Raw genomic sequence first — 18,006 nt, forward strand, 5'->3', positions numbered from 1 at the left:
ATATCTGTTACTACAGAACCATGAACTCTTTTTTTTTTTTTTTTAAAGTTTCCACTTTTTATCTTGTTAAAGCCACAAAGTAACTCTGAGCAGCTGTTCTATTTAGTTTAGTACTGTGTACAAGTTACCAAAGGGCAAGGATGAAAACAAAGCTCCAAAGAGGAAGTTAAGTAAAATTCAAAACAATTTCACAAAGCAAACCAAACCAAGGACAAGCCACATTTCAATGGAGATGTTAAAACCACACTGATTAAAAAGGCAAATGTTTTAATCATTTCAGCTCCTTGTTCAGGCACAAATTTGTGTGGTTAAAGAATTATATATGTATTATTTACAGCCTTCAGCAATAGTGTTGTGGTAAAGTCCTTTAATTGGTCTCCAGACTAATTTCTCAATGATCACAGGATGTACACTTTCTACTTTATTAAACTAAGCACTTCAAGGAAAATTTAACCCACAAAATCAGCTTTGTTTCCTACACACATTTCATCATAGAAATAGGTTCATGATTATTATATTTAAGGTTCCAACAAAATGCTCTCAGTGCATATACAAAACTCTGATTTTGTGAAGTCAGTTTCTTTAGCCAAACACCAATAAAAGACAGGGCGGGGGGAGAAATCTGAAAAAAAAAAAAAGATTTTTGTGTTACACTCAGATGAGACTGTAGAGTTGTTACATCAGGCCGAATGTGGCACTCTCTTAGTTAGCACTCTTGTCCATGGATATGCAGGTCAGGTTAAAGACCAGGAAGCTGGAGGCAAAGTCACTTTGCTAGGTGAAGTTTTCCTTTTTTCCCAGCAAAGGATCAGCAGAAACAGCATCAAACAAGCAGGCTGTGGCCACAGGATGGCTGGAATATGCTCTTAAAACCCATGGAACCCAGAGCCCAAGTTTGGAAAAGGCTAAGAACCTCTTAGATTCACAAAGTAGTGTGGAAAATAAGTAAAGGAAAGGGACAGGCACCAACAAACAAGATGACAAAAGCCACCCCTACACACCTGCCTAGGCGTCCTCTTGTGTTTTCTCACTTCGTTGTCCATGGTTTTCCATCAACCGTCATGACAACCATGCAACGTTCCAGGAGTCTTTCAACCAAAGTCCTCAATACGCTGAGACTTTGTCTGGAAAATGTCTATGATTTCAGAGTCCTGGTATTTGTAACTTTAAACAGTTTGTGCACCTGCCAATAGAAGGGGTAGGGCCCCCAAATAATTCTAAACAGAGCTCCCTACTTTGTCAGATTTTCTCAGTACAATTCTGGTCAAAAGAGTAAAGAATACCCCAAATTCCAGGCAAATTGTCCAGTGTCTATAAGCCTTAAACCGTTACAATCTCTTTCCTGGAGGCAGGCTATGTTAGCAGGTGGGTTCCATTGTCACAGTAACCCCACCCTGTTAGCAGATATTGATCCGGCTGGGAAGACATTAGGGTCTAATTGTAAACCCCTCATTCACAATTCATGAGCAGTTACTCAGAAGAGGAGTTCAATTGACTTCACTGGCATCATCCCTGTGAGTAAGCATTTCACATGGCTAGAATTGTTTTTTTTCTGACTCACTGGTGCACATGCCTTGATATCCCACGAGGATATAGGAGATTTGAAAGTGTCTATCTAGAACAGGTTTCAGAGTAGCAGCTGTGTTAGTCTGTATTTGCAAAAATCTAGCATGTAGACTCCAATGAGAGACTGCTGAATTGGAATTAATTTGCAAACTGGATACAATTAACTTAGGCTTGAATAAAGACTGGGAGTGGATGGGTCATTACACAAAGTAAAACTATTTCCCCATGTTTATTCCCCCCCACCCCTCACTGTTCCTCAGATGTTCTTGTCAACTGCTGGAAATGGCCCACCTTGATTATTACTACAAAAGGTTTCCCCCTCCCCCTTCCCCTCCCACCCCGCTCTCCTGCTGAATAGCTCACCTTAAGTGATCACTATCATTACAGTGTGTATGGTAACACCCATTCTTTCATGTTCTCTATGTATATAAATCTCCCCGCTGTATTTTCTACTGAATGCATCTGATGAAGTGAGCTGTAGCTCACGGAAGCTTATGCTCAAATAAATTTGTTAGTCTCTAAGGTGCCACAAGTACTCCTTTTCTTTTATCTAGAATAGGGAGAACCTAGCATGTGGGTTGAGCAGGCCTCACTGAGAAGCCCAAGGAGCAGTCAGGTCTGGGCAGAAGCCTTGTGTTTCCAATTTCAGTTTATTGAGTACAAGAAGGATAAGTTTTGACTCACGGCTGTTTGTGTGGACTGTGTTTAAAACTGGCTGAGAGAGACATCTGCTCACCAATACCATACTGAATAGAATGGAGTACATAATATCCTCTGGTTTGCTAGTGGGGCAGAATAATTTATTTCTCCATGGCATGCAGTACTTACCAATGTTTCAGCCCCAATCTGTAGCAGTGGCTCTTTCTACCTTCCACATGAGAGAATGACAGTATTTGAGATTTGTGGAGGTTTGTACCTACCTAAAAACATTTGGATGTTTTAATCTAGTTCAAACATTTGTCAAACAATTACAGCCTAGTCTGGCTGATTGTTGGAGGGCTTATTCTCTTTGAAATATTGAATTTAGGGCCCAATGCTGAAGAACACTGAGCACTTCCTGAAAGATGCTGAATGCCTTCCCATTGCATTGAAATCAATAGAAATCTTACAAGACTGAGTCTTAAGTGAGCTGTAATAAACTAGCTGTTTTATTTCATGACTTGCATATTGAACCCGAGTCTTAAAATTTAATTAGCATTTGAAATGTTGGCATATTATTAGCAAAGTCTGGTTTTAATTAGATAGCATATATTTTCCAGCTGATGAGCGAGCACGAAGATTTATGCACATAATTTTAATTAATACTAATAGGAGCTACATACATAAGTCCCCTCTTCTTCCATGGGAAATTGAGCCAATATTTCTTGTAGCATGGGCTGATCACTAAAATAATAATATACAATGGTCATACACCAATAACCAAATCTAATCTAATATAATGATCTGAGTACAGATATCAAAAATGGTGTTAGCGCAACAGAACAGTTGAGAAATCAAGCATTCAAATATCAAGGAATCACAATAGTTAAGGTTGAACATTCAGTGTTAAATACAAGTTACACTATTAAAAGTGACTGTAAAAATGGAACTGTGGGGTTCCATGTTTATTATCTGTCCGTAATCACATTTAATTTTACAAGGTAAATGATGGTATCCCTGAGGCTGCATTTTGCCATGCCTGGAGGTTCAAGAGAAAAACTCAAGAGAGACAAAACAGAACTCTGAGCAACTCTAACCGAAAAGTTTGGGGACCGATAGAAAAGAATGCAACACTAGTTTTGTAAGATATCTCAACTTCCTAAAACACATGCCCTGCCTGAGAAGCTGAAGACTCTAGCTATCATAAAAAGGTCACTGCAGCATTTGAAAAAGTGAAGTGATACAGGACAAAAAAAGGTTCTGTAAGCACCTTGGGGCAGAAATTTTCTTTTACTATGTGTTTATACAGTGCCCACCATCATGACATCCCAATTTTGATTAGAAGCTGGGACACTACCAGTCGAGTTGTGTGAAAACAGATGTTTGTTTGCTTGCAATTCTGAAAAACTGGTGTGTGTGTGTGGGGGGGGGAAATACATTATTTTGGGTCAAGCCAAAAATAAAAAGTTTTAAGAATGTTGCATTTTTATTATTATGTGGGATTATTTTTTTCAGCATCAACAATTTGGCAAAAACAATGTGAATTTGTGGAACATTTCAGTATTGCTGAATCTGCATCTTATGCCCAAAAAGTTTCAGACAAAACATTTTGCACAGCTCTTAACTACCATCATACAAATAGTAAATTATAAGCATTCAACCATGCTGTTGTCTATACTAAGAAATATACTTTTAAATGTCCTACCATTGATAACACATTCTAGAAATGATGCCAGTCCTAGTGTAGAAAGTCAGTCAATAGCTAACCACCGCATCTAAAGCTTCTGAGACCAAGTCTAATCAATATGATGTTTATAGTACTGTCACAGTCTCAATGTTAGCGCTCCTACCCTTGGTAATACTGGTGAAACTTTGTAACATTAGTAGAGCTGAACTAGGGTTAGTAATATTGGGAACATTTTGTGCCTGTTGTAAACAAGATCCATGAGAATGAAGCTGAGGTGGTTTGGGACATTGAGATAAGAATGAAACTATGTCTACAGTTGAGACAGTTTATTTTTTAAAATATTCAGGCCCCAAAGTCACCAAATGGAGACTTTTATCTTCTTCAGCCAGTCCAACATTAGCCTTCTGCTGTTATTTGGTTAATCTTTTATAATGGTTTATTTTCATTCTTCAGAGATAATGGCATTCCAGGGAGTTTTGTGGACAATTTGTTCCACTTTAATATGTAAAACCATATTTTTTAAAAAAGCGTTCACAGTGACGTATGACTTAATAATGCCATCATGGGCGAGGTTCTGCCCTCAGTCACTGCTGGAGTCAGTGGGGTTACACAGGTGTAACAGAGCACTGAATGCAGCCTAATTTATCATGGCAAAGGCAAGAGGCCACAGTATAAGAAATAGTAGGCTTTGAAAGTCTGTAATTCATATGAACCAGATCCTCCTGCCAAGACCAAAGCCAGGTTAAATGAGACAATTTCAATACTGGTGTAAGCAGATAGAACTCTATTGTCCTCAACAGAGCTGCAACCACTTACCCTAAGCCTGACTTTTCCTCGGCCAGCTTGGTGCAGGCAAGTTCTGTGCAGAAGTCAGGGATGGAATCCTCCCCACGATTCCACAGAGCTCTTAGGAAGCATTTCTTTGGCCACCCCTTAGGTTGTAGTAGTCCTTGGTTGTTGATCCCCCACCCTCATGCTGAGGATTTTGGCCTGTGGCTCCATCTACTCTCATAAATAATAACGAGATGCCACTTCTCCCTTGGTCTGTCCCCACCCTACTCACCTCTTACCCTGTGTGGTGGTATGGAGACACCTCCATTAAGACAGCTTGAGGTGCTAGAAATGGGGGGGGGATTCTTTCTCTCTCTCTCTCTCTCTCTCTCTCACACACACACACACATATTAAACAGAGGGGACCATGCTCCCCCTTTCTAGAACCTGAACTTGTCTGGGGCACAATGGGGGTGTGTGAGGCCCAGCCCTACCCCACCCTCTGGCCCTTGACTGGAGCTGGCTAGCACAAGGGTGGAGCCTCTTCTCTCCTGACATGACAGGTGGATAGCTGGACCAAATCTGAGTGTTTCGCATTGTGATGTCATGCACAGGGTCGCAACACCACTCAAATTTGGCCCATTTTTGGTTGCTTCCCCCTGTCCCCATACAGACACTTCTGCAGTCCTTCCAGCACCTTGGGATATGCAGTTCTCCTGCTCCTCATGCCCTTTGCAATGGAACAGCAGAAGCTCTGCTGGTTGGTGTGTCCTACAGAGGCTGTGGGGGAACATGTTCCTGCACAAGGCTGTATCAGATATCCAAGTATTACCGTCTATCATGGTATAATTCATCAGCAAGCTAAATGATCTGCAGCATGAATGGGTGGACATGCTTTGCGCTTTTTTCCTCTTTTTATTTTTCTTTACTTTTTTTGGGTTGAATTCCTCTTTGCACAGAGAAGGTGCTAGAGATATTGGGGAAGAGATTATGCTTTCAGTGTAGCCATTGCAAGGCAGCTCAAGTGGGATTGTGAATCAGATGCAAAACAAAGTAATCTAGCAATGCATTGATTTTGTAATTTTTAACTTCTTTCCTCACCACACTAAACTCCAAATAGACAATTTTTCAACCTTACATCTTTTTTATTGCCTGTGATTAAAATCTGAATAAGCAGGTAGTTTGCCCCGATACTATAGATGTTAGAGTTTTCTGCTGCAGTAAGGGAAGCCCTAGTGAGCTTGCTTCATTAACTGTTAAATGTAAGCTGCAGAATGTTCTTTGTCATTGTCACTCCTCTGGAGAGGAGATATTGCAGCTGTCTGTGGAAGGGACATGAACAGTATGGGCCTCTGCTAACCATAGTTAAGCACTGTTCATAATGTAGTTATGTCATAGGGTCCACTCACTGCTGAGGTTGCCTGCTCCTGGCTACTCTATGGATTAGCTCCTGCCTGGTGCTGCACACTCCTCTGGTGGTCTATCCGCCCATGATCCTCTTTCATCCTGAAGCTCCTTTCGCTCCACGAGCTGCAACTTCATCTTCACAACTGAAACAAGCTTACTCAAACAGAGGGATGTCATTTGAGGCTTAATCCGAACACATACACTCAGCCTTTCATTAACATTTCGAAGCACAGAAGAGCAGCTTTTGTGTCCACAAGCGAAACGCAGAAAAGCAGCTTTTGTGATCAAAATAATCACCCCAATAAGCACTAATTAGCACCTTTGGACTCAATTATGGCCCTGCTGAAGTCAAGGCCTAAAATACATCCATTTTAGTTTGCGTAGGATTGGGCTTTTGATCAATAATGTCAGAGGAGTCAAAGGAGACTAGACTACCTTCTCATACCTAGAGTCTTCTCTACAGTCTACCATTGCTATCACCAGTTCAGCTCTACCAGTACCAACAGTTGCAATGTTGGGATCCCTAATGGTTCAGCTATTACTGGCATTTTAAGGACCAGGAGTAACATTTTCAGTAAGTGCTGAAGGCACCGAAGTCTCAATGACTTTTGTGAATTACTGGCAATATCCTGTAATATCTTGAACAAATCTTAAGGAATTAAGATATACCCCCTTGGTTGGCAGTGGGGGAGGGAGGTTGAAGGACTGCTCTTGCCAGAATCCAAGTTAGGGTTGGGGCGAACTCTGGTATGCTAATTAGCATGTGTGCAGGTTCTTTTATTGTTTTGAATATGTTTTCTCTGTAGTACTTTTTACCTTAAGAATAAAGTAGGCTTGCATAGGAAGTGTGGTGTGTACCTTATAACTGTAGGAATTACACCTGTTAACCATATTTGAAGAGAAAGCAAGCAGGCAGGGGTAACATAATGGGAGCAGGAACTGTGCAGCCTGGAAACACCCTGGTGGGAAGGGAGAGAGACGTATGTCTCCACCCTGAAAGGCAACAGCTGGAGAGCTGGAAGCCAAGATTGGGTGCCCTTGCTGGACACTGAGGGGCAATACATTGCAATTTCCCTGAACTGTGACACACCTAAGTCTCAACTACTTTCAATGAGACTTACGTTCCTAAAGTTCAAACCTCAAAGATCTTTTGAGGATCAGGGGACCAAGTCATCTGAATCACTCAGGCCCATATCCTCAAAGGTATTTAGGTCCTTAGCTTTCACTGATTTAAAAGGAAGTTAAGCATCTAAATACCATTGAGGATTTTGGCCTTAGGTCTTGCAATTCTGAGTGGAACAAAGCCTAAATACTTTTTTAAAAAATTGGGCCTAAATCTCATTGAAAGTCAAAGGGATGTTAGGCTCCTGAAAGCCAGATTTTTAAAGTTATGTAGTGGCCTAAAGATGCACTTTTGAAAATTCTACCCAAGTCAATTGGATGGGCAGTGAGCAGGCTGGGTAATACGATGCTTAAAAATGCTAGTGGTAGCCAATGCCTATCTATATGAGGCAGTGCTTAATTTGTAATGAGAGAGGTGCCAGAGCTCAAGGAATTTTTTTACATTCATAACTGATGCAGCAAGCCCAGAGGTGCCAGGGCTATGAACTGCTGAGCCTAGAAGTACCGGGGCTCTGGTACTGGCAAGCCCTGGCACAAATTAAGCACTGATATGAGGTCTCCCAACTTTACTACTCGAGTTGAGCTGAACCCAAGGGCAAAATGTACAATATTTCCCTAGTGGGGGCAAGGTTTAGAGATGGCCTTTCTAAAACATATTGGCAAAATGGGATAGAGAAGTCTGGACTGCTGCCACCAATGTTGTACCTGTTCTGTGAATAAGTAAAAGGCTATAGTCAAACTCCAGCACTAGGGATAAAAAAAAAAAATCTTTTTTTTTTTAAGTTTAGCTTTTTAAAAACATCTTTTAAAAGGTAGTGTGGCATATTTCCAAAAGTCTAAAATATTCACTTCTTCCTTCTACCGATGCTGGATTGAATTACTCAACAGAAGCCTCGTCAATAGGTAATAAATGCTGTCATTCTCTCTACTCCTTTGGAAGAAACAATAATTAAAAGTTTTTGCTTAAGGTTCTGATTCACACAACAAAAAGATTTATGGTCTATTAAAATACATGCATTAAGGCAGTATTTCAACAGGCTCTGCCCTCTTTTCTTTAATTGCATAACCTTGGGAGTTTTGAGAGAGAGAAAATTTTGTGCTGAAATCACTACTAGTATACTGTACAGACTCAACAATTAAAAGATACTTTATTACACTGTGTTTATAATAGCTGGGTGAGCTATTTACAGCAAATAATTTATACAACAGATTTAGGCATATTGTTTCTCTTGGTGAATTGTCCACAAACAGACAATTTGATATTTGTGGATTTGCCCATTATTTGGAAATGTCTGATGAACACTTCTTTGGGCCAGCTTGTGCCATTTTGGAACAGGCCTGAACTGGGAGTGCCATGGAGCTGTGCTATTCCACAGAGCTTCACAATTCTTCCTGGAGCTTGCAGAGCACTGCTTGCTTGCTGCTCTGTGATTGGCTAGCTCTGCAGGTTGATGCACAGCAGGGGAGGGCCTCCTTCCTTCCTGTTTCTTTCCACCTCCTCCTTGGGAAGTGATATGTGCACCCAGGGAATCTAGGAGGAAGGAGTCCCAGATCTCCCCCAAGGACAAGATACTATAGGCAGAAAACTCGATAGGCAGAAAAGCTTTGATGGGATCCTGTAAAAAAGTTGCAGATTCCACAGAACTGCTCTATGCCTCCCACTCCACATCTTCCTCTCCTCCATGCATGATAGCTGAGGGTATGATTGACACAATAATTAGCTACATTCAGCAAATCTACATAAATTACCTGAATGTGTAAATTTATGTGGTTTATAATTAAAATATGGGCAAAACTCTCTTCTCTGATCCTCAGCATGGGTCTCTATTATGTATTCTGCACTACTTTAGCATGCAAAACCACTCTCGTCAGGACTGTGAGTTCCACCCAGTGAATGAGCACAGGGTATGCAACAGAGAAACAAAGGGTAAGTGGCCTGATTTTCAGAAGTGCTCAGCATCTGCACATCCCACTAAGCTCAATCAGAGTAGGGATTTTTTAGCATCTTTGAAAATCAGGCCACTTGTCCGGGTACTTCAGGTGGGATTTAGGAGCCTAATTTTAGCCACCCATTTCTGATAATTTTGGCCAATTTATTTTTGCATAAATTACTTACCATATTTAGCTTTTGAAATACTATCTTGTGGGCTAAAGTTTTAAGAGTAACTCACATTTTTAAGATTTACGATATTTGGATAGGAGCTTTTTAACATTAAATAGATTATCAGAGACTATATATTTTTTTATTTTATATAGTGCCTTTCAGTGCCAAGGCTATTCAGAACCCTTTACAGTATCGTGACTTAGAAGCTGATAGTATAGCCAAATACGGCAGCTTTTATACCCTTAGTAATAGTTCAGCTTTACACATAAAGAAAATCTAAAGTATTGGTTATCTTCAGAAGGAGTGAACACCACTTAAAACACTAGCAGTATCCCTGACTCATTTCAAAATGTGCTGAAGAATCTTTAACTCACACAGCGACAATGAGAAAGGGTCACATTTTAGAGGGCTGGCCTTACCATGAGGCAAACTGAGGTGGCCGCCTCAGGTGCCAGCCTGTGGGCGGGGCGCCACTAGGACCCAGAGTGTAGAAAATTGTGTCTGCTGCTGGTGCATATGTATTCTCTCTGCTCGAGATACACAGAGATGGTGGAGTGCTGTGCTGGAGGAAGGAAGGCACAAGAGACAACAGGCAGGCAGGAGAAAAGGTGAGAGGGAATAACAGAAAGCAGTAGGAGCTGCAGGGAGAGAGAGGAGGAGGAGCCTTGTATGTAACTCTCTAACACCCCCAGGAGCCTGGACTGATTAACACCAGCTTCTCAGGGAGCGTCCTGTTTCCTGCTGCTTCCCTGAACCCACTTGAGGCAAACGGGCAGTCAACTGAAGTAGTAGGAGCCAGTTAGACCCTTAGGATGCTGATATCTTCCCGCACTCAGGCCCTGCTACCAGCCTGCTTATTTGTCCCCCTCAGCTGAGTGTTGACAGCCACTATAACTGGCACAGAACAGCAGTCATGAGTGAAAGAAGAAAACACCCCTCTGGGCCAGCATTCAGAAAAAGAAAGAAAGCAAAGGAAGCTTTTCTATCTAAGCAGAAAGGAGCTCTCCTGAGATACATAGACATACATACATATCTCCTGAGATACATAGATACATGTTCACGGTGAGCCCTTCAGCCCCAGTGAGGATGTGAGTGGTGAGGAGATGCCTGATCTTCCAGTTAGTCAGAGTGCAGGTGACCTGGCAGCTACTGCAGCATCCATATCTCCATCTCAAATGGATGTAACCATGCACATTCCTGATGAAAAGTGTAGATCAGAGAAGAGTGTGGTGGAGGTGCAAGAAACAGCTGCTGCTGAGTTTAGTTCCTTAAGTCTAGATGATCCAGGACTGTGTCCCACTTGAGCAGTAGCCTGAGGGACTTCCTTGTACTGCATGGGCCACAGCAAGTGAAAAACATCATGTTCCCCAAAGACAATGAAAATAGAAGTTTCCGTCCAACACATTACTGGTGTGAAATCCCCAATGGTGACAAAGTGGAGAGGCCATGGCTTTATTTACTCAAAAACCCAGAATGCTGCATACTGTTTTTGTTGCAAACTCTTCCAGTCTAATGTTCCAGCCAAATTGGGTTCTACAGGAACAAAGGACTGGGAAAAATCTGGTTAGAAATCTGGCATGCCATGAGAAGGCAGCAAATCACCAGAGAGCTTGAGATGAGACTAAGGCTAAAGGCCACCACAGATGATCAGCATCAAGAGAAGATTGCATCAGAGTCTCTTTACTGGCAAAATGTTCTGAAAAGACTCATTGCCATTCTGAGAATGCTTGCTACCCAAAGCCTAGCACTGCGTTGCACTTCAGATCACCTGTATGTGCCAAACTATGGAAACTTCCTTAAAACTGTGGAGCTGATGGTTGAGTTTGATGCTGTACTCCAGGAGCATCTAAGAGTCACCACCGAAGAAATGTACACACACCACTACCTTGGAAAAACAATTCAAAATTAAATCATACAGTTACTGGCAACAAAAGTCAAACAGAAGATTGTGGCAGATACGAAGTCAGCAAGATATTACTCTTATTCTGGACTGCACACCTGACATCAGCCGTACGGAACAAATGACTTTAATGGTGTGTTTTGTAACAACAGAACCTAGTGAAAATGTCCCTGCAGTGAAGACTGTCAGAGAGCATTTTCTAGAATTTATTGAGATTGATGATGTGGTATGACAAATGTGCTTCTTAATAAAGCTGGAAGATACAGGAATTGCGAAAGCTGAAATGAGAGGTCACGGCTACGATAGTTGTGCCAACATGAGAGGAAAGAACAGAGGAGTGCAGACACGGATCCAAGAGTTAAACCCTCGAGCTTTTTTTGTCCCATGCAGTTCTAATTCATTGAACTTGGTGGTCAGTGATGCAGCATCAGCTGCTAGTGAGACTGATGAATTTTGTAATCTAACGCAGAGAAAAATACATAGATGCTTTGCATCAACTCATTGATGGCAAATTTTGAAGCAACATCTGGGAACATCCTCTCTGACGCTGAAACCACTGAGTGCCACACAATGGGAAAGTCGAGTGGAAGCAATAAAGTCTATCAAACACCAAATTGGGAAGATAGATGATGCCATAGTTGCCATTATGGAGGATAATGCTATGACAGGAACTGTTCGTGGGAGAACAGTGGCAGAGGGAAATGGAATCACCAGAAACATACATAACTTCACATTTCTGTGTGGCTTAGTGTTGTGGCATGACATACTGTTTGAAATAAAAGTTGTAAGCAAGAGACTCCAAGGGTTGACCTTGATATATCTGGAGCAATGGAACAACTGGACAAAGCAAAGTCATACCTACAGTCTTTCCAGTCAGATGAGGGATTTCAAAACATTCTGAAGAGTGCACAGAAATTGGCAGAGGAACTTCACACTGAAGCTATTTTCCCACTGATTCAATAATACAAGAGTCACCGAAGAAGACGACATTTTGATTATGAGGCACGGGATAATCCCATAAGAGACCCCAAACAACAATTCAAAGTTGAATTCTTGAACCAGGTGCTAGATTGTGCAATACAGTCAGTTGAAGAAGGTTTCATGCAGCTCAAGGAACACAGCAGTATATTTGGGATGTTGTATGATATTCCAAAACTCCTCACTATACCTGAAGAAGACCTACACTAGCAATGCAGAGCACTAGAGAGAGTGCTGACACAAGATAACATGTGCGATATTGATGCGAGTGATTTAGGTGATGAACTGAAAGCCCTTTCAAGATACATTTCAGCAGGATCAACTCCAAAGGCTGTTCTGGAATATATGTGCACAAATAAGATGGCCACCCTCTTTCCAAATGCTTTTGTTGCTCTGCGCATGCTTCTAACACTTACTGTAACAGTTGCCAATGGAGAACACAGCTTCTCCAAGCTGAAGTTAATAAAAATACATCTACGCTCTGCAATGACACAGGAGAGGCTGGTCGGCCTTGCAACCATTTCAATAGAGCATGAGCTGGCCCAGACTGTGGACCTTCAGCAGGAAGCAGTTCCAATCTTTGCAACCAAGAAGGCACGGAAAGCACCGCTTTGATTATTCAAACAGATAAAAATGCCAATATTTACTATGCAGACAAGAAAAGTTACATTTGCTGTTCAGGCGTCTGAAAGTTAAGTGTTCTTTAATTTTTTTGAACAAGGCATTTTAAATTGTTTGTTCTCCTTTATTGGGGTAGGTACAGAGCAGTACCATGAGAGGAGGAGAACAGAAAAAAGGCAGAATTGAGACCTTTCAAAGTTTTGGCACAAGCGAGGGAGTATGGGGGCGTCATTTGAGCTCCCCGCCTCAGGTGCCAAAATGTTGTGGGCTGGCCCTGACATTTACCAACATGTATGAACAATGACACACAGAAGAACATAGCACTGCCCAGTAGTCTTAACAATGTGTATAAGCTCAAGTTCTGGGCCTTGTAGATAAGTCCTGAGTTACATGGTAGAGTAATGTGCTCTACAGGGATGTGATTTCTAAAGCACACTAACATGTTGCATATTAATTGGTCCATGTAGACCCTGCTGGTGCACACTAAAGATTCTCTTATATCAGGGCCGGATTAAAGCTATGAGGGACCTAAGGCTAATGGTAGCGAAGGGCCTAAGTGTGAATTACATATTGCAAAAGAAATTATGAAGTCATCATTTATCTACATACATATTTACATATTATTTATGTAAAATTAACAAGTTTATTCTACTCTCACTACACTCAATTCTTCAAACAGATACTTCTGAGTCAGAGGTAGCATGAGGGATGCTTGCTGTCCTTCTCTTAGGCTTCCTTCCTCCTAGGTAGTGGAGTGCTCATCTTCATGAGGATGAACACTGCAACATTTCCCATTCTGCTCACCTCTTTCCACCTTGTGCTTCTACCCTCAGCTCTCCACATGGCACAGTGCAAAACCAAGCCCTGCAGGTGTTTCCTCCAAGCTATGGGACTCTACATCACATGCCCTGTCTCACTCTGACTGCAGTCTGGGAGGCAGCCAGCTTTTATTGTGTAAAAGAAAACCACTCAGGTGTAAAATTTACTGAAGTAGAGGAAGCAGTAGTGGAGAAACTACATTGGGTGGCATTGTAGTTTAGGCTGTCTTGCTCTGAAAGCTGCCTCCCAGTGTTGCACTGGCTGAGGACAATTTAATTACTGTTTTGACATTGAACCCAAATATTATTTGTGGGATGATACCTGGTTTGTGTAGTTAATCTCCAGGGATTCACCACATCAGGCCATTCTGTCACCAACCTCTTCCACAATTAGAATCATAGAATAGAATCATAGGACTGGAAGGGATCTCGAGAGGTCATCTAGTCCAGTCCCCTGCACTCATAGCAGGACTAAGTATTATCTAGTCTAGAATGTGTGATCAGCAGGTCTGACATGAGGTTTTTTAAGCATGCGTTCTGTGTGCACCAGCTCCCTATGGTTTAATTTTATTTGTTTTAAGCTTTCCGTAAGAAAAAGGTAACAGCTAGAAGTGACGCAGATCTTTAGATGGTTGCCCAGTCATAATATTTAGCACTTCTGTACTATGTTAGCTTTTCAAAATCACTGTACAAGCATTAAACAAGCTTAATCTAAAGCCTTTCAGCTTTTGAATGACTAGGAGTTGACAAAACAGAGCTATTCCCTGTTGTATTCTCTGACCCCCTGAACAAAATGACTTCACTGAAAAATCAACATCTTAAAAGAACCATTAATGATCTTTCAAAAGAACCGTCCAACCAAGGCTGCTGTAGTGACACCCTTGTTACATCAGGTCTGGTGTTTGTTTAAGGCTGGTGTTCCTGTTTTATTTGCATGTGTAAATCAAGCAGACCTTGCTTATTTTTTTCCCCTTAAAGTGCTCAGAGTTTAGGGGAGGCAAGTGAATGAGATTCTGCTCATACCAGGTGTGAAAAAGCAGAAGGGACCAAAATCTATTCTTGTGCAAAAATCTCTTCTCCCTGAAGTCAATAAAGCTGCACAAGTGTAACTGTCAGCAGGAATTGGCCTGTGTTCCCGTTCCCTGGACTAACTTCAGGTTTATTTAGCTTTAAGTTTTTGGAATGACACTCCGAAGAAATCAAGTGTGAGGTACTTTTATGATGGATTGAACTGCTAGAGTACCTGCAAATGGACAGAACCCGCCTTTTGCTTATTTCACCAATCTTTCTATCATAGCCTGTTCAGGGAAAGCCCATGGCGGGTCGGACCGGTTTGTTTACCTGCCGCATCCGCAGGTTTGGCCAATCGCGGCTCCCACTGGCCTCAGTTCGCTGCTCCAAGCCAATGGGGACTGCAGGAAGCGGCGCGGGCCAAGGGATGCGCTGGCCGCCCTTCCCGCAGCTCCCATTGGTCTGGAGCGGCGAACTGCGACCAGTGGGAGCCGCAATCAGCCGAACCTGCGGACGTAGCAAGTGAACAAACTGGCCCAGCCCACCAAGGGCTTTCTCTGAACAAGCGGCGGACCAGCTTTGAGAACCACTGCCATAGAGCATGTTATGCCATCATGTAAGTAAGCCCTCTCAGATTGGAGAGTGGTGCCAATTGAACCATACTGGTTTTAGATAATGTTTTTATGTTATTGTCACTCTTTTGGAGTAATCTACACATCTGCAGTTGCTTTATAATATTCTATTTGCCTTGGAATCTGCAAATCTCTTAAATCAGAGACAATGAGTTACATTTGAATGTGACCTTTATTTACTGGTGAACAATGTTCAGATTAATATATTCACAATAGAAAGTTTAGAATGTAAGCTCCAAAACAGTCTGCCTCCTTCATGCCTTGTCACAACCCATTCTATGGCTGGTTCAAAATGTCTTGCTCTATCTGCCAATCCATAACAAAGTAACAAGAGATCAAAACATTCCAAAGGTGGTTTTCTAAAGACATTAGAATTTAAATAGGAATTTAAAACATATGTAAATCTTGAAGGGAACATTCAACTATCAGCATCCAGCTTGTTTCACCCTCATGATTCCATGGAGAGGAACAATGTAAGTGTGTGTATGTGTGTGTGTGTGTGTGTGTGTGTAACACTGAAAATACCTCATAATCTGATCTAAGTGTTTGACACCTTGCCTTTTACACCCCAGTGGAAAACTAAAGATTTAGATGCTAAAGGCACATTAGAGGACTGACTGATTTGAGAAGACTTTGGCACCTGATAGGATCTGTGGATCAGAAAGGCCAAGGCACAAAACAAGATTAAACTAGCTAAAGTAACAGAGAAACAAGAAAACTTCTACAAATACATTAGAACATAGGCACCATCTTCCTCTCTGCCAGGTGGGTGCTCAACCCCGCCCCCCAACCCCTGGGCCCGCCCCTGCCCAGCCTCTTCCTGCCCCTGCACCACCCTTACCCCATCCCCATCCCCATTCCATTCCTTTCCCAAAGTCCCCACCCCACCTTTTCCACCCCAGGCTTGCCCCCTTCCCGCCCTCTTCCCCCAAGTCCCTGCCCCTGCCCTGCCTCTTCTCCGCCTCCTCCCCTGAGCATGCCACGTCCCGTTCCTCCCAGAAAGTCCTAAGTGCCGCCAAACAGCTGTTGGGTGGCGGGGTGTATGTGTGTAGCAGGAAACACTGGGAGGGAGGGGGAGGAGCGGGAATGCGGCGTGGAGAAGGGTGTGAGGAGGGGGAAGCTTGGCTTCCGGTGGGTGCAGAGCACGAGCTAATTTTTCCCAATGGGTACTCCAGCCCTGGAGGACCCACGGAGCTGGTGCCTATGCCCTAGAAGCAAGAGGAAAACCAAGGACAGTGTAGGCCTGTTACTCAATGAGGGGTGAAAAACAATAACAGAAAATGTGAAAATGGCAGAAGTACTAAATGACTTTTTTGTTTCAATTTTCACCAAAAAGGTTAGTAGCAATTGGATGTATAACAGAGTGAATGCCAGTGAAAAGGAGGTAGGATTCGAGGTTAAAATAGGGAAAGAACAAGTTAACAAATACTTAGATACCTCAGATGTCTTCAAGTCACCAGAGCCTGATGAAATACACCCTAAAATACTCAAGAGATGAGGCGATATGAGCCATTAGCAATTATCTTTGAAAAGTCATGGAAGATGGGAGTGATTCCCAGAGGACTGGAAAAGGGCAAATATAGTGCCTATCCATAAAAAGGGAAATAAGGACAACACAGGAAATTACAGACCAGTCAGCTTAATTTCAGTGCCCAGAAATATAATGGAGCAAATAATTAAGCAATCAATTTGCAAACACCTAGAAGGTAATAAAGTGATAAAGGACAGTCAGCATGGATTTGTCAAAAAACAAATTATGTAAGACCAACCTAGTAGCTTTCTTTAACAGATAACAAGACTTGTGGATGGGGGGGAAGCAATAGATGTGGTATAATCTTGACTTTAGTAAGGCTTTTGATACTGTCTGATGTGACCTTCACATAAAGAAACTAGGGAAATACAGCCTAGATGGAGTTACTATAAACTGGGTGCATACATGGTTGAAAAACCATTCCCAGAGAGTAATTATCAGTGGTTCACAATCAAGCTGGACGGCACAGCAAGTGCGGTCCCTCAGGGATCAGTTCTGGGTCTGGTTCTGTTCAATATCTTCATCAGTGATTTAGATAATGGCATAGAGAGTACACTTATAAAGTTTACAGATGATACCAAGCTAGGAAGGGTTGCAAGTGCTTTGAAGGATAGGATTATAATTCAGAATGATCTGGACAAACTGGAGAAATGGTCTGAAGTAAATAGGATGAAATTCAATAAGGACAAATGCAAAGTACTCCATTTAGGAAGGAACAATCAGTTGCACACATACAAAATGGGAAATGACTGCCTAGGAAGGAGTACTGCAGAAAGGGATCTAGTGGTCATAGTGGATCACAAGCTAAATATCAGTCAATAGTGTAACACTGTGGCAAAAAAGCAAACAAACACCGTAACATCATTCTGGGATATATTAGCAGGAGTGTTGTAAGAAAGACACGAGAAGTAATTCTTCTGCTCTACTCCACACCACTTAGGTCTCAGCTGGAGTAGTGACCCCAGTTCTGGGCGCCACATTTCAGGAAAGATGTGGACAAATTGGAGAAAGTCCAGAGAAGAGCAACAAAAATGATTCAAGGTCTAGAAACATGACCTATGAAGGAAGACTGAAAAAAACTGGGTTTGTTTTGTCAGGAGAAGAGAAAACTGAGGGGGGGCATGATAACAGTTTTCAAGTACATAAAAGTTTGTTACAAGGAGGAGGGAGGTAAATTGTTTTCATTAACCTCTGAGGATAGGACAAGAAGCAAGGGGCT

This window comes from Chelonia mydas, chromosome 2, assembly GCF_015237465.2.
Source record: "Chelonia mydas isolate rCheMyd1 chromosome 2, rCheMyd1.pri.v2, whole genome shotgun sequence".
NCBI classification, from domain to species: Eukaryota; Metazoa; Chordata; order Testudines; family Cheloniidae; genus Chelonia; species Chelonia mydas.